Here is a 20151-nt window from a genome sequence, read left to right as displayed (position 1 = left end):
ATTTTCACAAAGTTTACCCCCAGGTAAGCACCAGCCAGATGAGACAGGGCATATTAGTACCCCAGAGGACCCACCTTGTCCCCTTCACTGCCCACCAGAGGCCACCACTGCCCTACTTCTAACAGTTTAATGTGCTTATTTCAAAAATTTGCACAAGTAGAACCATAAGCTCTCTCTAGGTATGAAGATTGTACAGTGTTTCCATTTAATTGTCAAACTTGGCCCCATGTTAACTATTAAAGTGTTTTCTGTTGGGGATTGTTGGGAAGAACACTGCTGAAAATGCTTGAATGTGCCTTTTGGTGAACTTGTGGCTGTGTTCTGTTGCGTAGACTCCCGAGAATGAGGTTCCTGGGTCGCAGGATATACATACGATCCGCTTTAGGGAGTCTTGCCAATCAGCTGTTCAGAGGGGTCTTAGGAGTTTACACTTCCATGGCCAGCAAATGAGCTCTAGGGGGAGGGGGGGCGGGCTGGGCCACTGGCATTGGGATTCCTTGAGGTGATAACCATCTGCTCATGTGCATGCCATGTGTGTTAGGAAAATAATACGTCACCGTTAAATGACCTGGCAAAGTGCCCATGGGAAAGCTAGCCATTGTGGTGACTGCTAGGGAAACCCCAGAAGATAATGAGAGAAGGCAGAAGGTGATGGTAGTGAAATGCATATATTTGTACATACGGGTATGTGTATATACTTCAGTGGGAGTTTTTCCATCAGGGAATTTGCCTTCAGAATTAATCTATGTTAACAATGTTTGTAATGTCTTCTTGAAATGCACCTTGGATCCCCTTTCTCCATCTGACAGTTCTCACTTTATTCAGGAGTTGAATAGGCTGTTACTTCCTTGGAGATAACTCATAAAAAAGAAGTTACAAACTTCCCTAAGTGAGTCCCGCCAACATTAGATTTGGAGGTGATTATTTTTTCAAATTTCGAATACCTTTTCCAGGCTGCCACTACCCACTGCATCTGGAGACTTGCAGCCTTTCTCCCAGAATCTCAGGGTTACAGATTAACCTGCTGGCCTTTCTGCTGTACCCAGCCTCCCCTGACCACTGCAGTGAGGTCGTCATTTCTGCAAGCCCATGCCATTGGAGGGGGACTTCATCTTCCTGTTGAACTACAGCTAACTCAGGATTTTTCACCTGTTTTCAAATACGACAAACCTATATCTTTCTTCTTTAGTACTAGGAGCTTTAAGACATTTCTCTGCTCTAAAATACTCTACCGTGGTGGTGATCCTTTGGGTTGGAACAGTGACTTTCAGAGTGTGGTCAACTCCACTAGCTTTATTTGAGGTGCTAAAACTGTGGTGGCCTTCAACTGCAAGTGATGCTGGGGGGGGGACCAAAAATGCATATTTTAAAATTTCCATATGGTTCTGATGCATAGTAACATTGGAGAAGCACTTAATGGTTGTGTGTTTGGAATTTACTGGAAAGACATTAAGTCATCTTTCTTTCATCCAACAACTGTTTATCAGCCTCTGTGATGCCAGACACGTGCAGAGCACGAGGGACAGTTACCATGAAGATGGATGCGAGGGCTGGGCACAGAGCCTACAAGCTGGGGGATAAGATGCTGTGGGGCTTTTAGGCCTGGAAGTTCCTATTTTAGTGTGAACCAAACTGTGGCTCCACAGAACAAAGAGCTGACAGGTTATGACCTCTGGAAAACGGAGAGCTGGTCACGTGAGTCCCAAAATGCCACCTCGTGGAGAGTTACAGTGTCATTAGCATATTAGCAAGTCAGAGCAGTTCTGCGTGAATCCAATTTTAACACTGTTACATTAAATAACATATTTTTAAAGAAACTCTGTTCAAACTTAGGCTTTTCTCAGATTGTCTGGGTCATGGAAACTTTTTTTTGAGGGGCGTCTCTTCATAGTTTGGCGATAAGAAAAGCCCCGCAGAGACGCTGGGATCTTTTGTGTGGCTTTCTAACTGTTGCAGGATGCTTCAGGGATAAGAGTTTCAACTTACGGGAAACTTGACGTTGAAAGCAAATTTGACTGTGACACATTTCATACTTTAACTGTGGCTCTGTGAAATCCCCAAAGATAGGACTGGTTCTAACTTGACCCCTCCCCTTTGCAGGCCATACTTCATCTGTCACCATCTCATACCGTGGTTCTTCCTGTATGTCACCATGAAGGAGCGAGCAATTCTTGGGCCTCAGTGTATTTGCCCTCCATTGGTTTCTGACATGTTCCCCCGGTGACCACATGTTCCAGTCTGGGACGCGCTCTGATTGTCATCCAGCCCCAGTACCACATCAGAGGCCCTGGTGGAATGTGTACCACATCCAGCCTCGATTCCTGATGTGCCATCCAATTTTGTCACTTCCTTTATTTTTGTCCTTTGTCCCCAACAATTAAACCGTAAGTGGCATTTCTCCTCCATGGCTGGCTGCCCTAATGTCCCCATTGTATCTTTCTTTAGGAGTGGCCTTTTCAGACTACAACTGCAGTGACCCATTCCCCAGAGAACCTGGGTCCCTGTAAGGAGCTTTGGAAGCCATTGGATTTCAATAGGCGGTGGGGATGCTTTGATCTCTCCTTTTCAAAAGTATTTTATGACTCAGAAAGCTCGGTCATTGAGTGGCCTGTTGCTGGTCCTTGCCTGCCAAGTTGTCTTTAGAAAGCTGATTTCCATTCATAAAAGGGCTGAAGTTAAGTGACCTTGGTCCACGGCTCTACACTTAGCAGGCCCTGTGAGCCCGCAGGGGTTGCTGAATTACATACACCCCTTTAGAACTTCGTGGTCACTTGAGAGGATCACGTGAAATTAGGGATTAGACTGGGTTGTATTTGTATGTTTTTGGACACAGGCTGACCCAAAACAGAGGTGTTTTCTTAGGCTATTACTCAATTCATCAAGGGTAAAAAGACTTTAAAAAAGTTTTTTTTTGGCTGCTTTCCTCTATGTCCTCCTCAGACATAATTTGTAAAGAGAATTATTTGCTTATAACAACACTTTGAGCAAAATGCCAGATTAAACTCTTCAAAAAACATAATAACTAACTAAGGTCCTTGCCAGAGAGCTGGACACCAGAGGGGTGCTGGCCAGGCTGAAAGGCCTCGCAGGAGAGTCTGAAAGGAACATGCTGCCTCCCCATGCTGCCTGCCAGTCCAGGGAGGGCCACCGATGCATCCTGCTCCCAGGCCTCTTTGTCATGAGTCCTGGGCCTCCTTCCCGTGCCTCCGCCTCAGCTTTCTCATCTGTAAGGGGACATAGTTGTTCCCTCTGCTAGATTTTGGAGGCTGATGATGAGCACTTAACTTGATGAACAGTAGGAATGCCATGTTGATTGTTCTTGACTTTGAACCAGGAGATGGTCAGGCAGGAGATGGCCCTTGAATGCCCCTCTCCCCATCCCCCAGGCTTTCCAGGGCTGTGAGCAAGAACAGGAGAAGAACACCTGGGGGTTGGCAACCATCCTGGTGGGAATGCTGGGGGTTTTGTGTGAGAAAGTAACCACTAGTTTATCAACTGAGAAGAAATAAGATGGAAGAAAGGGAGATTCCAAGAGGAAGGTCAAAATACAGACCATCATTTGGATTGATTCCTGTTTGATGCATCACTGGGTGCCATGTCTGTGGGCTCTGACTGAGGTTCCAGCTCCTATGGCCTCATTAACTCACCACCCAGGTAGATGGTTCACACTTTCTGGGCTTAGTTTCCTCACTGGTAGGATGAAGCTCCTGGTGCCTCTCCATGGGGCTTATGTTAGATTGAAAGAAATACGCTCCCTGTGAACGCTTGATAGTGCCTGGAACAGTCACACTGATGGTGGATGAACTCCAATCTGAAAACTTTTGGGTGCCAACATGATACCATGAGTGGAAAACCTATACCTGACCTCATGCCATGCATGGGTCACAGTCTAACCACAGGTACACTAAAAATATTGTAGAAAAAGACTTTCAGGCTTTGTGTCCATAAGGTGTACATGAAACATAAATGAATTTCATGTTTTGAGTTGAGTCCCATCACCAAGATATCTATTATGCATATGCCAAGATTTCCAAAAAGAAAACATCCAACATACCATGGTCTGAAGCCTTTCAGATAAGGGATCCTTGCCCTGTAGTATAAAGGATTCAGCAATAATCATCATCATTGCAGATCTTCTTCCATAAAGGAGTTTTCAAAATTGGTTAATGCCAACCCTTACCACCCACAGGCAGGAAAGAACTTTAGCCTAGATAAAAATAAGAGTTAATATTTACTGAGAATCTATGGCTTTTAAAACTGGAGCTGTTAGGAGACTCAGCTAAGACAGAGGTAGGTGTTTAGAATGTTTAAGTACCAGTTGACATCAATATTTAAGGTCTAAGGCAAGGTAGGGTTTTTTTTTTTTTCCATGCAAGAGATATATTGTCAGTAACAAGTGGCATACCGATAAGGCTGTCCCTCTCAGGAAAGCAGCCCGCAAAGTAGGTTTTTTAAAATTTTTATTTTATTTTTTTCCAGACACTTCACAAAGACCTGGGCACTTTGAAAAATACATATGTTTAGGCCCCACCTCTGGAAATTCCATCTGTCCTAGGTAGATCCAGGGTGTGCATGTTTAATAAAGGGAAGAAAAGCTTCCTGAAGGATCCCAAATGGGCAGTGGTGACTGGTGACTGAATGTGAATTTATCCTAAGGGTGTTGGCAAAGAACCTTCTCAGGGGCCTTTTTGTTTTTGCCATAATGGACTGTACATCATTGACGTCAGCCTGACTGTGAACATACAGGCTCGCATTAGCCAGATGAATGCTGGGGGTCAGGATAGCTAATGGGAAACAAAAGGCAGAGATCATTCTACTTTATATTTTATAAGACTTTTCCATCTCAACCAGAAAAAGCTCCCCCTTGAACTGATTGGTTGGCTCTAGGCTAATTTTCTAAGTCATCCTTTCCTCCCCTTCCTCCTCCTCCTCCTTCCCTTCCTCTCCTCTCCTCCCCATTCCCTCCCTCCCTGCCTGCCTTTCCTTCCTACCACCTTTCTTTCCTTCTCCCTCCCCCTGGCTGCCCCCCACCTTTGTCTCCCCTCCTTCCTTCCTTAGACCTGATTGGCTAGCTTTCTGTAAGCCTGGATCCAAGATATCCAGCTGTGCCCATCATCCCGGTGCCCTCCTCCTCTTCCTCATTCTCTCATTGGCTTCCTTCTGCTGCGGGATCTCCTCAGTTCCAGCCATGATTCAGACATTTCCTTGGGTGGTGGCAGGTGACTTATTCAGCCACAAGCCACATACTCTGTCAGCTACTTCATACCTGAGAACACGTATCCAGGCCTCTGGGCTTTATTAGCTGTCATCTGCCTGCCTGTCAGTCTCAGGAGACCACGTTGAATTCACCTCTATAGAACAAGACAGAACTGGTTCTTCCTTGCAAGGTGGATGCATGCACAGAGGGAGGTCTGAAGAGATGCCCACCAGCCTTAGGCTCCACACTGAAACTTCTAGAAACCAGAGTTTGTTTCTGCCCTGTCCTGTTGCATGGATACCTGTGCTCATATGTGTTTAAAATATATGTAAATTGCATTAGCCAATGCTTTTTCTGGACCGTCTTTTTGGAGCAGGGAGTTTAAAAATAACATCTAACTTCTTGTTCTTATCATTGGACATAGATCTGTCTGCTTCTTTTAACTGCTACATAGTATTCCCTTCTGATTTATATGCTTATTTCTAGTGTTTTGATGTTGGTGAAAAGAACATGCATACATAAGACTCTTCTTCCATTCATTTCTACATTTTTGAGAGAGAGAGAGAGAGAAAGATATCTTACCATGTGAAAAGCTTATGTGACAAAAGCATACAGGACATGAGCTGTGGCCAGAGATTTACTTGCTTATGACATGTACCACTCACTCTCGCTGTCACCATTACCTTGGTTGTATAGCATGCAGAGCTACCTAGAGGGGATTTCATCCTGATTTTCCACAAGCCCAAGAGGATGATTTAGACTAGCTCCCTCCAGAGGAGCACATGTGTTGCTGGAATTGCATTGTTTCCCACCATCAGCAGTAAACGATTTAAGAAAGTATGGTACTGATTAATTTCTGAAGTCCAAATATAAACAGGCCTAATGATAGCACTGCACATTAAGTGACCAAAAATATTTGCTTTGACTTCATACACATCTCTGTCCACAAACCCAGGAGCTCCTCAACAGTTGCATCAAGTTATCCCCTTGAAAGCCTGTTCCCACGGTTTTTCTACCCAATTACAGGGCAGAATACACTCAGATACCATACTGCAAGTCTGCTGAGAGCCCTGCCTGGTCAGCATGCTCGCCTCTCCTGAAGGGATGCCTTTGATGTAGCTAAGGATTTCATTCTCAGCAGAATTCTTTTGATTGCTTATTCATGCCACTGAGCTTTGGAGTATTTTATCTGCCCTTATTACCACAGACAAGTCAAGAGGGCATGCTTTCTAATATAAATTATATAGTGCACATCACTAATTTATGAGATGTCCACTATATGCACACACTTATTTGAGAGCAGGCACTTGAAAGAGATTGAGATAAGCTGGTAAAGGAGATTACCTCTGTGGCCTTACGGAGGTCTGCAACAGAGTGCATTTAGCATCTGGGCTCACCCTGTGATTTTTACAATTCCCACCTCCCTTTCCTGTTTTACTTTGCCATTTCCAGGAGGCAAATAAAGACTTACCCAAAGTTACTTTCTCTATGGATAAATAATGCACAGAATTTTCTCTTTGCCTCGAGGATTGGGTGGATCTTTTTTTATGCAGGTCAAAGAGAAGATTGTACTCGGATGCACTCTTGATTTTCAATACACTAATGTGCATCTCTGCATCTCATCTCAGGGTTTGGCAGTCACTATTATCCATAAAATGTACCTGGGTCAGGTGGGTTCTAGTCTTGTAGAAGCATTTTCACTGTGTGTAAAGCAAATACTGACCTGTTTAATATTGCATGTTTAACTCTGTCACTTAAGACTGAAAAATAAGTCTAGAAACATGATTCTTAGTACAGCGATCAGTAGAGAACATGGGTGCCTATGCTCAGATCCCTGCTCAGATACAGCAAAACAGAATGCTTGAGGATGGGGCCCATACATCTGTATTTTTGAAGACTGCCCAAGTAGTTCTAAAACAGCCCAGTTTGAGCACCTCTGGTCTAGGTAAATGGAGGCTTTGGAACTGTGACCTTAGAAATGCCTTGTCTGGTAGTTGGAGATGGTGGATGGTATGTTAAAATAAGAGGGATTTTTAGAAACCAGTTTCTCTCACTTTCTAATGGTGTAGTCTTTAGAGTATGTTTTTGGATGACATTGTATTCTGAAGTAATACAATGTCATAAGAATTTGCAAAAATAACTCTAGTTCCTGTGTACCCTTCACCCAGCTTTGGGAAATATTCAAACTGAGAATCTAATTTTCTTGCCTGTGAAGTGGAAATTAAATAAAACAAGCAACTCTCAAAGGGTGCTGCAAGAATTACATGAGATAATGTTTTAAAATGTAGAAGGCAGAATTCTAAGGTGGTCCCCACAAGTCTTGGCCCTGGTATACTTAACCTCCACCCATTGCTGATCTAGGTACTCCTGGGAAGGGATTTTACAATTCACCTTGAGATAGGGAGATTGTTTCAGGAATGTCTGACCTCATCACATGAGCCCTTTAAATCCAGCTCTAGTTCATAGTCAGGAGAAGTCAGACTCGTAGCTGGAGGGGCTTAACATGGGAGAGAGTCTCCATGTGGGCTGTGGAGAGGAAGGGTCCATGTCAGAAGGAATGTGGTCAGCCTTGAGCCAAGCGGCTCTGACTAGCAGCAGCAAGTAAACGGGGCCACAGTCCTGTACCCCAAAGGAACTGAATTCCGCCAGCAACCTGAATGAGCTTGGAAGTGGAATTTTCCCCAGAGCTTGCATGAAGAGAGGCAGCCTAGCTGAGACACTGACTTTGACCTTAGGAAACTCTGAGCCGAGCACTCATCCATGCGGTGCCCACACTTCAGACTGGCAGAACTGTGAGTTAATAAGGGTGTTTTTTGTGCTGCTTGTTTGTGATAACTCATTGATTCTGCAGTAGAAAGCCAAGTGTCTGTGGGGCTTACTCTGGAGCAGGTGTTTAGTATTTATCGAGTCCCTTCCCTTTTCAGGTTCATGGTCATCTTCAGTCATCTGGTTAACCACTTGCCCTCCCTCATGAGGCAGGTATGAAAATGGTTCCAAGGAGAAGCAAGTTTCCTTAGGTGCCCACTTTAAAAATTGCTTAGGAAGTTGTTCTGTTTGGCACAGGGTTTCTCAACAGGACATTATGCACGAGTTAGAATGGATAATTCCTCCTTGTGGGGAACATGTCTCTGCATTGCAGGGTGTTTGGCAATATTCTAAGCTCTATTCATTAGATGCCAGTAGCCCCTCCAGTTATATCAGCCTAAAGTGTCTCCAGACATAGCCATAGTGGTCACCAGCTAATAGCTAGTGATTTAGCCCAGTCACGAACCAGCTTCATTAATAACATGCATCTATTCAAGTTTATTTTTTCTCATAGAGTATACATGCTTTTAATTTCAGTAACATTAAGGATAATGATTTCAGGTTCAAGTTGAGTATTCCTTGTCCATAATGCTTGAGACGGGAGTGTTTCAGATTTTAGAATATTTGCATAGACTTTACTGGTTGAACATCCCTAACCCAAATAGTCTGGTCTCCAAAGTCTAAAACTTTTTTGAGTATCCCATCAGTGCTTGAAAAGTTTCAGATTACAGAGCAGTTTGGATTTTTGGATGAGGGTTACTCAACTCTACCACACCTTTCTTTGAGGAACTAAGAGGCTGAGGCTGCATGAATGGCAACTTAGGGGCTGGGGGTAGATTGGGGCAGCAGAAAAACCACCTGGGCATCCATCAAAACTGTGTATTTGATTTTGAATTTCATAGCGTGCCAACCCAGACTACTGATGATTATTGGATCACTGAGGAAACAGATATACCTATAATAACATTTACTCCTGCAGTCTTAGAGGAAAGGGATCTAACCCTATGGATGTAGATTAGAAATGTGGTTTCTATTTCTAGGTTTGCAGTTCACCTGAGACCTAAGTGAAATAGTCTGTGTATTCTCTTAATCTATAAGGATGGGGAAATGGCTATTTCTTGGAATGAATTAAGCAATGATCATTTTCCTGGGTGTGTCTCTTGCCTAAGTACATTGTAAAGGTGTGCTAGACTTTTCTCTCTACTGCATGTGGTTGGGTTATTTACACATTGCTTTTCAAATAGCCATGGTGCTTGGGGAAGCAAAGAAACTCTGGTTTAATGGGAATGCAGGACATGGAATCTAATTCTCCCATAGGCACAGACTTACCAGCCGACCTCATTTAATCTATCTCATCCCTTTCTTCAAAGGATTCATTTGTTAACAGTAGTTCCGTCGTACTTACATAATTTGAAATAGCCTCTCAATTACTGTCTCTCTCTTTTTTAATCTTTTATTGACTTTATTTTTTTAAATACACGACAGCAGTGGAATGCATTACAATTCTTATTACACATATAGAGCACAATTTTTCATATCTCTCTATGTAAAGTATGTGCACGCCAATTCATGCCTTTATCAATTACTGTCTCTTTATAAAGTAGGTAAACAAAGCCAAAGTCACTTTGGGACTTGCATTCCTAGCTGTCAAGAACCAGATGACATTTCCTCCCCTTTCTTTTCTCTCTATTTCTTTCTCTATCCCGTCCATCTACCCCGCTACCCTGGACCCTTCTAAACCAACACATTTATTTCTAGCCTTTTATGTGTCTTACTCCTATGATAGAATATGAGCATATAAAAATGATCTTCCTAAATTCTACAGTATTGCAATGTGAAGGTCATGAACATGAACTGTAAGGACAATGCAAAATTAACATCACGGCTAAGGAACATGTTGTGACCTCCCACCTGGGTTCCTGCTGCAGGAACCCTGTGTCTTGATTATTTCACTTTCCTCATCTCCACCCACTATTGGATTTACATCCAGACATATTTCTTATGGCCCTGAGGAAGGCCCACTGTGATCTGGCGTCTTCGACCTCACCTCCCATCTCCTCCATCACTGCACACTCCACTCAGCTCTTGGGGCCCCCATTATCTTTCAACCCCCAGATGCCTCTGCCTCACTAACTGAGCTTCAAATGCTCTTCCCCAGGATTCCTTCTTGGCCTCCTTCAGTTCTCCATGTAGATGTCATGGTTGCAGAAGTTCCCTGCATTGCCCCCCCATTCCCCTCCCTGGCTTTATTTTTCTTTATGCTATTTATTTATTTATCACTCCATACCAGATCTGTGTATTGTTTTGCATGTCCTGCCTTCCCCTCTTAAATATCAGCTCAATGAGGGTCTGGGCTTTGTCTCTGCTGTCCTTTTAATCGCTAATAGTTCTTGGCAGATAAAAGACAATCAATAAACATTTCTTACATGAATGTGTGAAAGTTAGAAAGAAGTCATTTCTAAATTGGACTCCATCCTGGACTTGATATTTCTCATTCATTCACTGAGAAAAAGGATAAATTGATTTTCTTTTATGTGGGATGTCAGGAACTCAGAAATGGCAGTGGTGACTCATCATTTTCCCAGTCCATGGGGAGCTACCCTGTCTCTATCTCAACCTCATATCCATGGGATCTGGGTGCAGGTGACATGCTTTCTACAGTAACCAGTCAGAAGGCCAGCTATCCTTGTCTATAGCGATTTGTTTAGAGAGAAACATGTAATAGGATCGGAGCCAACGAGGTCAAATTCTGGGACACCTGAGGGTAACAAAGAGAGGAGACATGAGCCAGAGTTGCTGGTGACTATCTTGCCAGCTGAGAATAGGCTCATCACAGTCCTGATGTCTAGCTGTGCCTGGAATTAAAGTACTTTGGGTTTCTAAACTGCAATAGGAGTGAACAAGCTATGGACACTTTCTGCAAAGAGTCGTTTGTTTCATAGAGGAAGGAGGGAAACAGAAAGCAGCAGAGTGGCTGACAGGCCAGTGTAGTGAGCCGTCTCCCTACGCATGTCAAGGACCCACCTTTATTGGGTGCAATGCCTGTCGCACAGAGTATTATGGCATCTGGCATTGTGGATGTGTGTTCCTAACAGCGCATCTTGGCTACATTATCTATTCTGTTGATTCACTCCTTTGTCAGTTTTTCTTGTGATGTCTGCCAACAATAACTGCAGATGGCTCAAAAGCAGTAAATACGAGTGAGCACGTTGTATGCCCGGCAGTGAGCAGTTGGTGGGAGACGGGCTTCACGGCTGGCTTAGAGTATGACTTCTCACTCTAACCACTTCTAATTGGTTTCTTTGATTTGTTTGAATGATGACATGTGCGGTAATATTGTAAACCAAGAATGCTTATCAGTGGATTACATTGTACAACATGCATGTGAAGTTCATTTGTGTCTTTGTTTGTTTTAATGGTTCTAATTTTGCGTGCAATGAATTTTTGTTTTTATTTTTTAGTTGTAGTTGGGCACAACACCTTTATTTCACTTATTTAGTTTTATGTGGTGCTGAGGATCAAACCCAGGGTCTTGGCGTGTGAGGCAAGCATTCTACCACTGAGCCACAACCCCAGCCCTAGATTTTTATTTTTAAGTAATGACAACAGAAGGGATTTCTCCCCTTCAAATTTTTTTCTTTTCATCAAATACAAATAAAGTCCTATGCGTAGGACTCCACATCCCTTTTGCCCAGTGTTCAGTGGAACTGGTATGCAAACCAAGATATCTAAGTTTAAACTCTCTGGTAGCCACCGGGAAAAAGAAAAAGAAAAAGGGAAAAGAAATGGTTGGAATTTAGGTTGGTATTTTTTTAAATCTTATTTAACCCAATATGTTAAAAATATAATCAAGGCAAAAATGATCAATGAGATACTTTACTTCTGTTTTTCGCATGGGTCTTCAAAGACTCATCATGTTGGGTTCAGACCAGCCTTGGGTCAAGAGCCCAGTACTGGCTGCTGCTTTGGAGAGAGTAGCATCTCCTACCTGGAAGTTCACTAATGAGTTCAGAGACACCCAACAGGAAGAAGAGGGACCCCTTTTACTGACTAGTTTGCTGAAATTGCTTTTCTTCCCGTCAGCACTTCCAGAGCCTGTGCCATTTTCTATTGAATACTCTGGTGTGGACAGGTTGGCATTCTGGTCTGGAGGCGCCAATTACATGGGAAATTGTACGCGTCGATGAAGAATCAGACTTAAGGATGCTGAATTAAGTATTTCCCTTGAAGATAACTGAGAATATATTTTGAAAAATTTCAGAATTCGTGTGTGTATTTTCTTTTATATTTGGCCCAGACTTGCTAGTTCAATTAACTTTTTCTCCTTTTGGAAACCTTCTTACTGATTCTCGGCTTTATACTTTGTTTTCACAATAACCTTCCCCGTTATGCCAAATAACATTTAGGAAGCAAAGCAATATACAGTTTTAAAAGATCTCCGGTTCGGTAATTAAAAGCTAAGTTCACACTATTATCAGTTTCTCTCTCTATTAGAGAGGTTCAGTGACAAGAATAATCCAGAGCAGAGGACATTCAAAAGTATATTGTATCTGATGTGGCATCCCATTTAATGTATCAGAAAGTTCAGTTTTCTCGTATTTCTGCTCTGATGGCTGTTTGAGCAGATCTTGTTTGCTGGAAGCAATTCTCATTGAAGCAGGCAGCTTCTACCAGAAACTGGAGGAATCAGTCCCATGGAAGGTCTTCTTCATATATCACCCCGATGCCCCTTGTGGCATTTTTCTAAGCAGGGAGTCAGACACTTTGGTGCTATTATTATGTCTCCTTATTGAATCCTGGCTTCCTTAGCACTGCCCACCCCCCCCCACTCCCAAGAGTTTTTCTTCAAAATTTTTGAAATGAGGAGCAGGTAGCCTTTATTTTTCTGAAATCATTCTCAGTGGAGGGAATGGTAGCAGCTGCCTTCCATATATGCCTTTTCTTTCTATTCTTGCTGGTAGGTTGATCATGAAAGGGCCCGTGATTGTCCAGAGACTGAACCAATTGCTTCATTTCATATGTGTGCGTGTAAAGAGATTTATTATAAAGAATTGGCTCATGCTCTTTAGAGACCGAGAAGTTCTGTAATCTGTTGCTGGCAAGCTTGGACCCAGGAGGACCTATGGTGTAAATTCTAGTCTGAGTCAGAAGGCAGGCAATGGCAGAGGTACCAGCTCAAAGACAGAGCGAATTCTCTGTTACTCAGACCTTTGCTGACTGGGTGGAGCCCACCCACATTGGGAAGGGCCATCTGCTTTACTGGGTCCACCAATTGAAATGTTAATTTCATCCAGAAACACTTTTATGGATACACCTAGAATAATGCTTAAGTGTCTGGGTACCCTGTGACCCCATCAAGTTGACATAAAATGAACTGTCATAGGGTCTTTTTACTGTTCTTTAGCAAAGTCGACTTGGCATCTCTTTTCGTAACATGCTGTGGTTGTGTCTTTAGTGATGTGTTTATTTGAGTGAATCTGTCTCCTTTACTAGATGGCTGGTGTCATGAGGGAATGGACCTCACAGTAATGATGTATTCATGGAATCAAATATTTTAAATGTAAAAATTCCAGCTCACCACATATGTATCCCACCAGGTGACACTCAGGAACAGTGTAGCCTAGTGGCCTGAAGAAGGGCCCTAGTGAGGGACTGATCCATTGTGCTCCTTCCTGTTAAGCTGATCTCAGTCATGACCTAACATTTGAGCAGAGATCAAGAATGGATACAAGGGGGCCAGTGCTATGGCTCTTCTGGGGACCCCAGGAGGAGAGGCAGTGGGTAGAAATGCCCTGTGGAGACTGGCCACGGCAGCTGTATTCCAGACGTTCCAAGCGCTGGATGAGCGTCAGCCGTCACAATGAATGATTGCTCCCTTCAGCTCCTCACCCAAATGGGTAGACAGTGGGTATTCACGCTTCATTGGCAACTTGGCAGGAAAATAGGGGGTTCAACTGGAACAAATGAGCCAGTTTGAAATGATGGTCTTGCAAAACTGCTGGATAAACAGGAAATATCTGAAAGCCTGGCATATGAATATTGCCCTGTGATACTGCACCATGAGGTTTGCTGATAAGAAGGAAGGATTTGGAAAGATTCATTGTGCAGAATGTTCTGTTGCAAATTGGCTGAAAGAAGGAGGTGTTGCCAGCCACCCATACTCAGTCCTGGGTTTGGTTCTCTTCTCTGGAGGGGCACCTCTGGTACTATTGGTCACTCTTCATCCTTTGACATGTCAAGTTTAAGTTTTATATAGCACCACTTGCTCACACATTTCTCACACCACTTGCTCACACATTTCTGTGAGCAAATCATTTCCCTTTTTGGGTCTTGGTTTCCTCATCTGAAAATGAAGGGATGAGATTGCATCTGTCACACTCTCATCCCCAGTGTGCCTGCCTAGGTAGGCCTTGTTTGGAACGCTTGATAATGATTCACATTCCTATGTTTCCACCTATGGAATCATAATCACTGCACTGGGACTTTGGAACCTGCACTGTCAGTTAGCATCCTAGAAGATTCGTAATGCACAGAAGATTTTGAGAATCAGTTAAACAATAAAGAGTAGCTTGGCTCAGCCATTTAAAACAAGTTTTTTTATAGAAAATTTATTTTTTCAAAATTTGCATTGCACCCAATCATTGGGCTGTAAGCCAAAGCCATGGTCAACATTCATGAGCAAGGATAAGTAATAGAGGAGCATAAATGGAATACACAATATCAGATTGTATATTATCTAGATGGGGTGTTTCATGCAATCTGTGAAATTTTGCCTTATGGACCTGTATGGGTGCGTACCATATTTTTATCCATGGCTTTGGTCAAGTGGTTTGAGACACCGTGATAAAGCATCACATTTCATGGATATATAAAGTGGTATTGTGTGAACTGCTTGGATCCAACCAGACACATCCTAAGAATCCTGCTATTGTGACGATAGCAATAGCAAGAGGTGTAGGAGTCATTGGGTAAGTGTTTCCTTGCATTGGTTTGTCTTGAAGAGTATGTACATTTCTATACATTTGTGCCACTTCGTTCTCCCCCTCCCCTCCACCAAAGCACAAGAATGAGGTCCATTATTTGAGCAGAAGTGGGGCGCTTTTCCTGCCACGGGAACCAGTGCATGCCTTTCAGCTGGGCTCAGACTCAAGACGAGGCTTGTCTGATGAAGCCACCCTTCAGAGTGCTTCACCGTAAATGCCACAGACCTGTTGATTTAAGGGTTTCAGTGTATACTGTAGGTCATCAAGCCCCAAACACAGCACATGGGTTTTTATCTGAGGATTCCGTTCTCCATTGTAAATCTGTCAGCCTTGGCTGTCGAGTCAGCTACTGAGGGCAGATTGTCTGTGATTCTGTTTATCCTGTCGCATCAGCTTAGGAGAACAGTTTTTTGTTACTCTGTGGAATAAGCCAGTCCCCTGTTAAATGCTACTTTTGACTTTCTTATCTCTGCTTTCTTCAGGGGGGGTCTGTCTGGGTAGGACAGGGCTTTGGGCAGTGCAGCTTTATTCTGAAGGGTTTGACTAAAAGGTGCCACTCATTTTACAAGGTGCTTCTGAAATCCTGCATACAGACCTCTTCTCTCAAAAGAATGTTTCAGTTTCTGCTTTTAAAAATGATCAAAATAGCATATGCACAAAAAGGTGCACAGGCAGTGATACACAGCTCCACTTTTACCAAGGGGCCACTGTCCTCCTGTAACCAGGTCAGAATATCACTGACCACCAGCTTCCCAGAGGCACTCCTGAGGCCTTCTCTCAGTTACCCGCTCCATGAACATAATCGGCACCATGTCTCTTCCATTGATGATGGGTTTGCCTGCTTTTGAACTTTGTATAAACATAATCAATGGAATGCTCCTGTTTGACTGGCTTCTTTTGATCCATGCCTGTTTGTGACATCTGTCCATATTGATATGAATACAATGTGTTGGTTCTCATTTCTCTCAAGTATCCTATTGCACAAATAGCCACAGTGCATTTATCCATTATATTGTTGATGGACATTTGGGTTGTTTGTGGTTAATGCTGTTGTGAATATTCCTTTTGCAGTTCTAATGGTTCAAAGATGTACTCATTTCTGTTGAGTCTATTTATCTAGAAATGGAATTCCTGGATCATAAAGTGTACAGATTCAGTTGTCAGTACAAAATGACAAATGTTTTTCCAAAGTGGTTCTACCAATTTACATTCTCACAAGCTGAATGTAAGTTCAACTTCCACCTCATTGCCCAAACTTGATATATTTGTCTTTTTCTTTCTATTTTAAGTAATCTGGAGTGGACTTAGTCGATCATATTGTGTTTTTATGTTTCACTGACGTTGACCAATTTTTTTTTCATATGTTTATATGTTGATTGGAAATTGGATATCCTCTTGTCAAATATCTAGGTTTTTTTTTTTTCCATTTTTCTATTGGATTATCTGGATATGGAATCTTTTTGGATAAATGCATTTTATTTTCTCTCGCTTGCCTTTTCAGCCTTTGAATGGTTTCTTTCGATAAATAATGTTATTTTAACATCTCCCAGTTCATCTTTGGCATTCTGTATGAATATTTTATGTAAATGTAAAATTCTATAAATTACATTTTTCTTCACATTTTTTTTCTGGATGTTTTAAAGACTTTTTAACTCTTTGGTTTGCAGCAACATTGATATGATGTGTCTAGATCTTTTTCCGTTTTTGCTTAAACTTCTCATTATTTGTAATGCAGCTTGGATATACATGGTTGAAAGTTATTTTAAGTTTAAATTCTTGAACAATTACTTTTCAGATGTGGTATATGCCTTGTATTGTCTCAGCTCCTCTTCTGAGACTCCAGTTACATATTTATTACATACATATTTTCAAATAATATGGATCATACACATTTTCTACTGATCTGTTTTCTAAAACATTAATCCTCCCTTCTTCTGTGTCTGTATTTTTGTTAAATATGTTAATTGACTATAACTTCAATTCTGAAATTTTGTTTTTAAAATTAATATTGGTTTTCTAGTGATTTTTTTTCACTTGCTATTTACTTTCTAGAACATGATAATTACTTCCAAAATTGTGGCTAGTAACACTACTATTTGTATCACCTGTGGATCTCTTTATAATTTGTTTTCTTTTGGTTTTGGTGCTGTTTCTTGTTATGCCTTGTGATTTTAATTAAATGATAAACATCACGTGTGGGAAAATGTATAGAGTCTAGATGAACATTTAGTTTCTAGAGGCAGTTCTATCAGTGTAGAATCTACTAAGTAGACCAAATTAATCCTATCACCGATTTTGAGGCTTAACTTTTAATCTTTGTAAATCTGGTCTGTTTCCAGTTTTCCCATAGTCCTAGCAGGTACTCTTTCAGGTATCCCAAATGAAGACCTGGGGCGATTACCACTTTTCTTCCCCTTGGTGGTTAATGAGCTTGCATTTCTTCTTATCTCTTTATGAAACCGCTAAGATCTTGGGTTAGTTTCCCCAAACATGGGGATGTCACTTTCTGCCTGACTTCTCTGAACCAGTATTATTTTGGGAAGTAGCAAATTCCTCAAATGATAAGTGTTTCCTGTTGTTGGACTTACTACTTTATGCTTCTCTTCTCTGTGGGGTATTGGCCCTTCAATTCCTGGATATTTTAGTAGCCCCAAACACGTGTTTCTGTATTCCTACTTTGTTGAATCAGCAGAAAATTGTGCATAGGCTTCTTTCTGTACTCAGCTGCTTTGCTTTAGTCTCCTCAGTCCTTATCATTGAATGCCTGAGAGGAAGTGATGTAGATGGCTCAGATCACCCCCTCTTGGTTCTCTTCCTTCTGGAATCTTGGCCCCTTTGATCCGGAATGTCTTATTAGTTATTTAATATCTTCCTAGATATTATTAGAGGGAGGAAGTTTTATAAAGCTTATCTAGTTATTCAGTGGAAAGTATGGACTAGACTAGGAGAATCTCAATTTATGTTTTTATTATCTAGCTATTAAGTTACCAAAGAAACTGTGGAAAAGAGGGGGCATTAAATTTGGGAGTATGGGAACAGCCAACACAAACTTCTGGTGCATACCTGTTTTATGGTTGGCACTCTGAGGAGCTGAGAGACAATCACACAAATCTTGATAAAGAGGAGCAATCAGTAATCATTTTACATGTAATGACAATTTTTAAACATAAGAGTTGTATAGTAATAAGAGTTGCACGCAAAAAGGTAGTTGAACAGTTCATTCCCTTGTCAGCTAGTAAGTAAAAAAAAAATGTTTCTCTAGTCTAAGGCCTGAGATATTTAAATTTTTTTATTTGTTCTTTTTAGTTATACATGACACTAGAATGTATTTTGATGTATTATACGTACATGGAGTATAACTTCCCATTCTTGTGGTTGTACATGATGTGGAGTTACACTGGTAGTGGATTCCTACATGATCATAGGAAAGTTATGTCTGTTTCATTCTACTGTCTTTCCTATTCCCATCCCCCTACCTTTCCTCCATTCCCCTTTGTCTAATCCAAAGTACTTTCATTCTTCCCTCAAATCCCACCCCCTTATTGTGTGTAAGTATCTACATATCAGAGAGAACATTCTGCCTTTGGTTTGGGGGGATTGGCTTGTTTCACTTAGCATGATATTCTTCAGTTCCATCCATTAACTGGAAAATTTCATAATTTCATTCTTTTTATTGCTAAGTAATATACCATTGTGTATCATATACCACATTTTCTTTATCCACTCCTCTGTTGAAAGCCACCTAGGTTGGTTCCATAGCTTAGCTATTGTGAATTGAGCTGCTATAAACATTGATATGGCCATGTCACTAGAGTATGCTGATGTTAAGTCCTTTGGGTATAGACCAAGGAGTGGGATAACTGGTTTAAATGGTGGTTCCATTCCCAGTTTTCTGAGGAATCTCCATACTGCTTTCCAGAGTTGTTGCACCAATTTATAGTCCCACCAGCAATGTATGAGTGCACCGTTTTCCCCATATCCTCACCAACATTTATTGTTACTTGTATTCTTGATAATTGTAAGGCCTAAGATTATTGACTTTCTTTTTTTTTTTTTTTTTTTTTAAATTTTTTATTGTTGGCTGTTCAAAACATTACATAGTTCTTGATATATCATATTTCACAATTTGATTCAAGTGGGTTATGAGCTCCCATTTTTACCCCATATACAGATTGCAGAATCACATCAGTTACACATCCATTGATTTACATATTGCCATACTAGTGTCTGTTGTGTTCTGCTGCCTTTCCTATCCTCTACTATCCCCCCTCCCCTCCCCTCCCCTCCCCTCCCCTCCCCTCCCCTCTTCTCTCTCTGCTCCCTCTACTGACATTCGTTTGTCCCCCTTATATTATTTTCCCCTTCCCCTCACTTCCTCTTGTATGTACTTTTGTATAACTCTGAGGGTCTCCTTCCATTTCCATGCATTTTCCCTTCTCTCTCCCTTTCCCTCCCACCTCTCATCCCTGTTTAATGTTAATCTTCTTCTCCTGCTCTTCGACCCTACTCTGTTCTTAGTTACTCTCCTTATATCAAAGAAGACATTTGGCATTTGTTTTTTAGGGATTGGCTAGCTTCACTTAGCATAATCTGCTCTAATGCCATCCATTTCCCTGTAAATTCTATGATTTTGTCATTTTTTAATGCAGAGTAATACTCCATTGTGTATAAATGCCACATTTTTTTTATCCATTCATCCATTGAAGGGCATCTAGGTTGGTTCCACAGTCTAGCTATTGTGAATTGTGCTGCTATGAACATAGATGTAGCAGTGTCCCTGTAGCATGCTCTTTTTAGGTCTTTAGGGAATAGACCGAGAAGGGGAATAGCTGGGTCAAATGGTGGCTCCATTCCCAGCTTTCCAAGAAATCTCCATACTGCTTTCCAAATTGGCTGCACCAATTTGCAGTCCCACCAGCAATGTACAAGTGTACCCTTTTCCCCACATCCTCGCCAGCACTTGTTGTTGTTTGACTTCATAATGGCTGCCAATCTAACTGGAGTGAGATGGTATCTTAGGGTGGTTTTGATTTGCATTTCTCTGACTGCTAGAGATGGTGAGCATTTTTTCATGTACTTGTTGATTGACTGTATGTCCTCCTCTGAGAAGTGTCTGTTCAGGTCCTTGGCCCATTTGTTGATTGGGTTGTTTGTTCTCTTATTGTC

General features: G+C 41.8%; 1 protein-coding gene across 2 annotated transcripts in view; it reads left to right on the top strand.

Annotated features, from left to right (window-relative positions):
* The window catches only part of Adamts18 (ADAM metallopeptidase with thrombospondin type 1 motif 18), a 142376-nt gene that overhangs the window by 2247 nt on the left and 119978 nt on the right, over nucleotides 1-20151 (top strand). The window contains exon 1 of one of the 2 annotated variants that reach the window (XM_058575883.1): nucleotides 7516-7989. The exons of the other annotated variant lie outside the window; for it this stretch is intronic. The gene's annotated coding sequence lies outside the window, so the exon portion shown is untranslated. Of the gene's footprint in view, nucleotides 1-7515; nucleotides 7990-20151 lie in introns of those variants that run through there. 2 annotated transcript variants of the gene reach the window in all.

Source organism: Marmota monax, unplaced genomic scaffold (genome assembly GCF_021218885.2).
Source record: "Marmota monax isolate L192 unplaced genomic scaffold, Marmota_monax_Labrador192_F-V1.1 WCK01_AAM20220418_F8-fsc00024, whole genome shotgun sequence".
Classification (NCBI taxonomy): Eukaryota; Metazoa; Chordata; class Mammalia; order Rodentia; family Sciuridae; genus Marmota; species Marmota monax.
The sequence above is the reverse complement of the archived record's forward strand: the minus strand, read 5'-3'. Positions and strand labels throughout refer to the sequence as shown.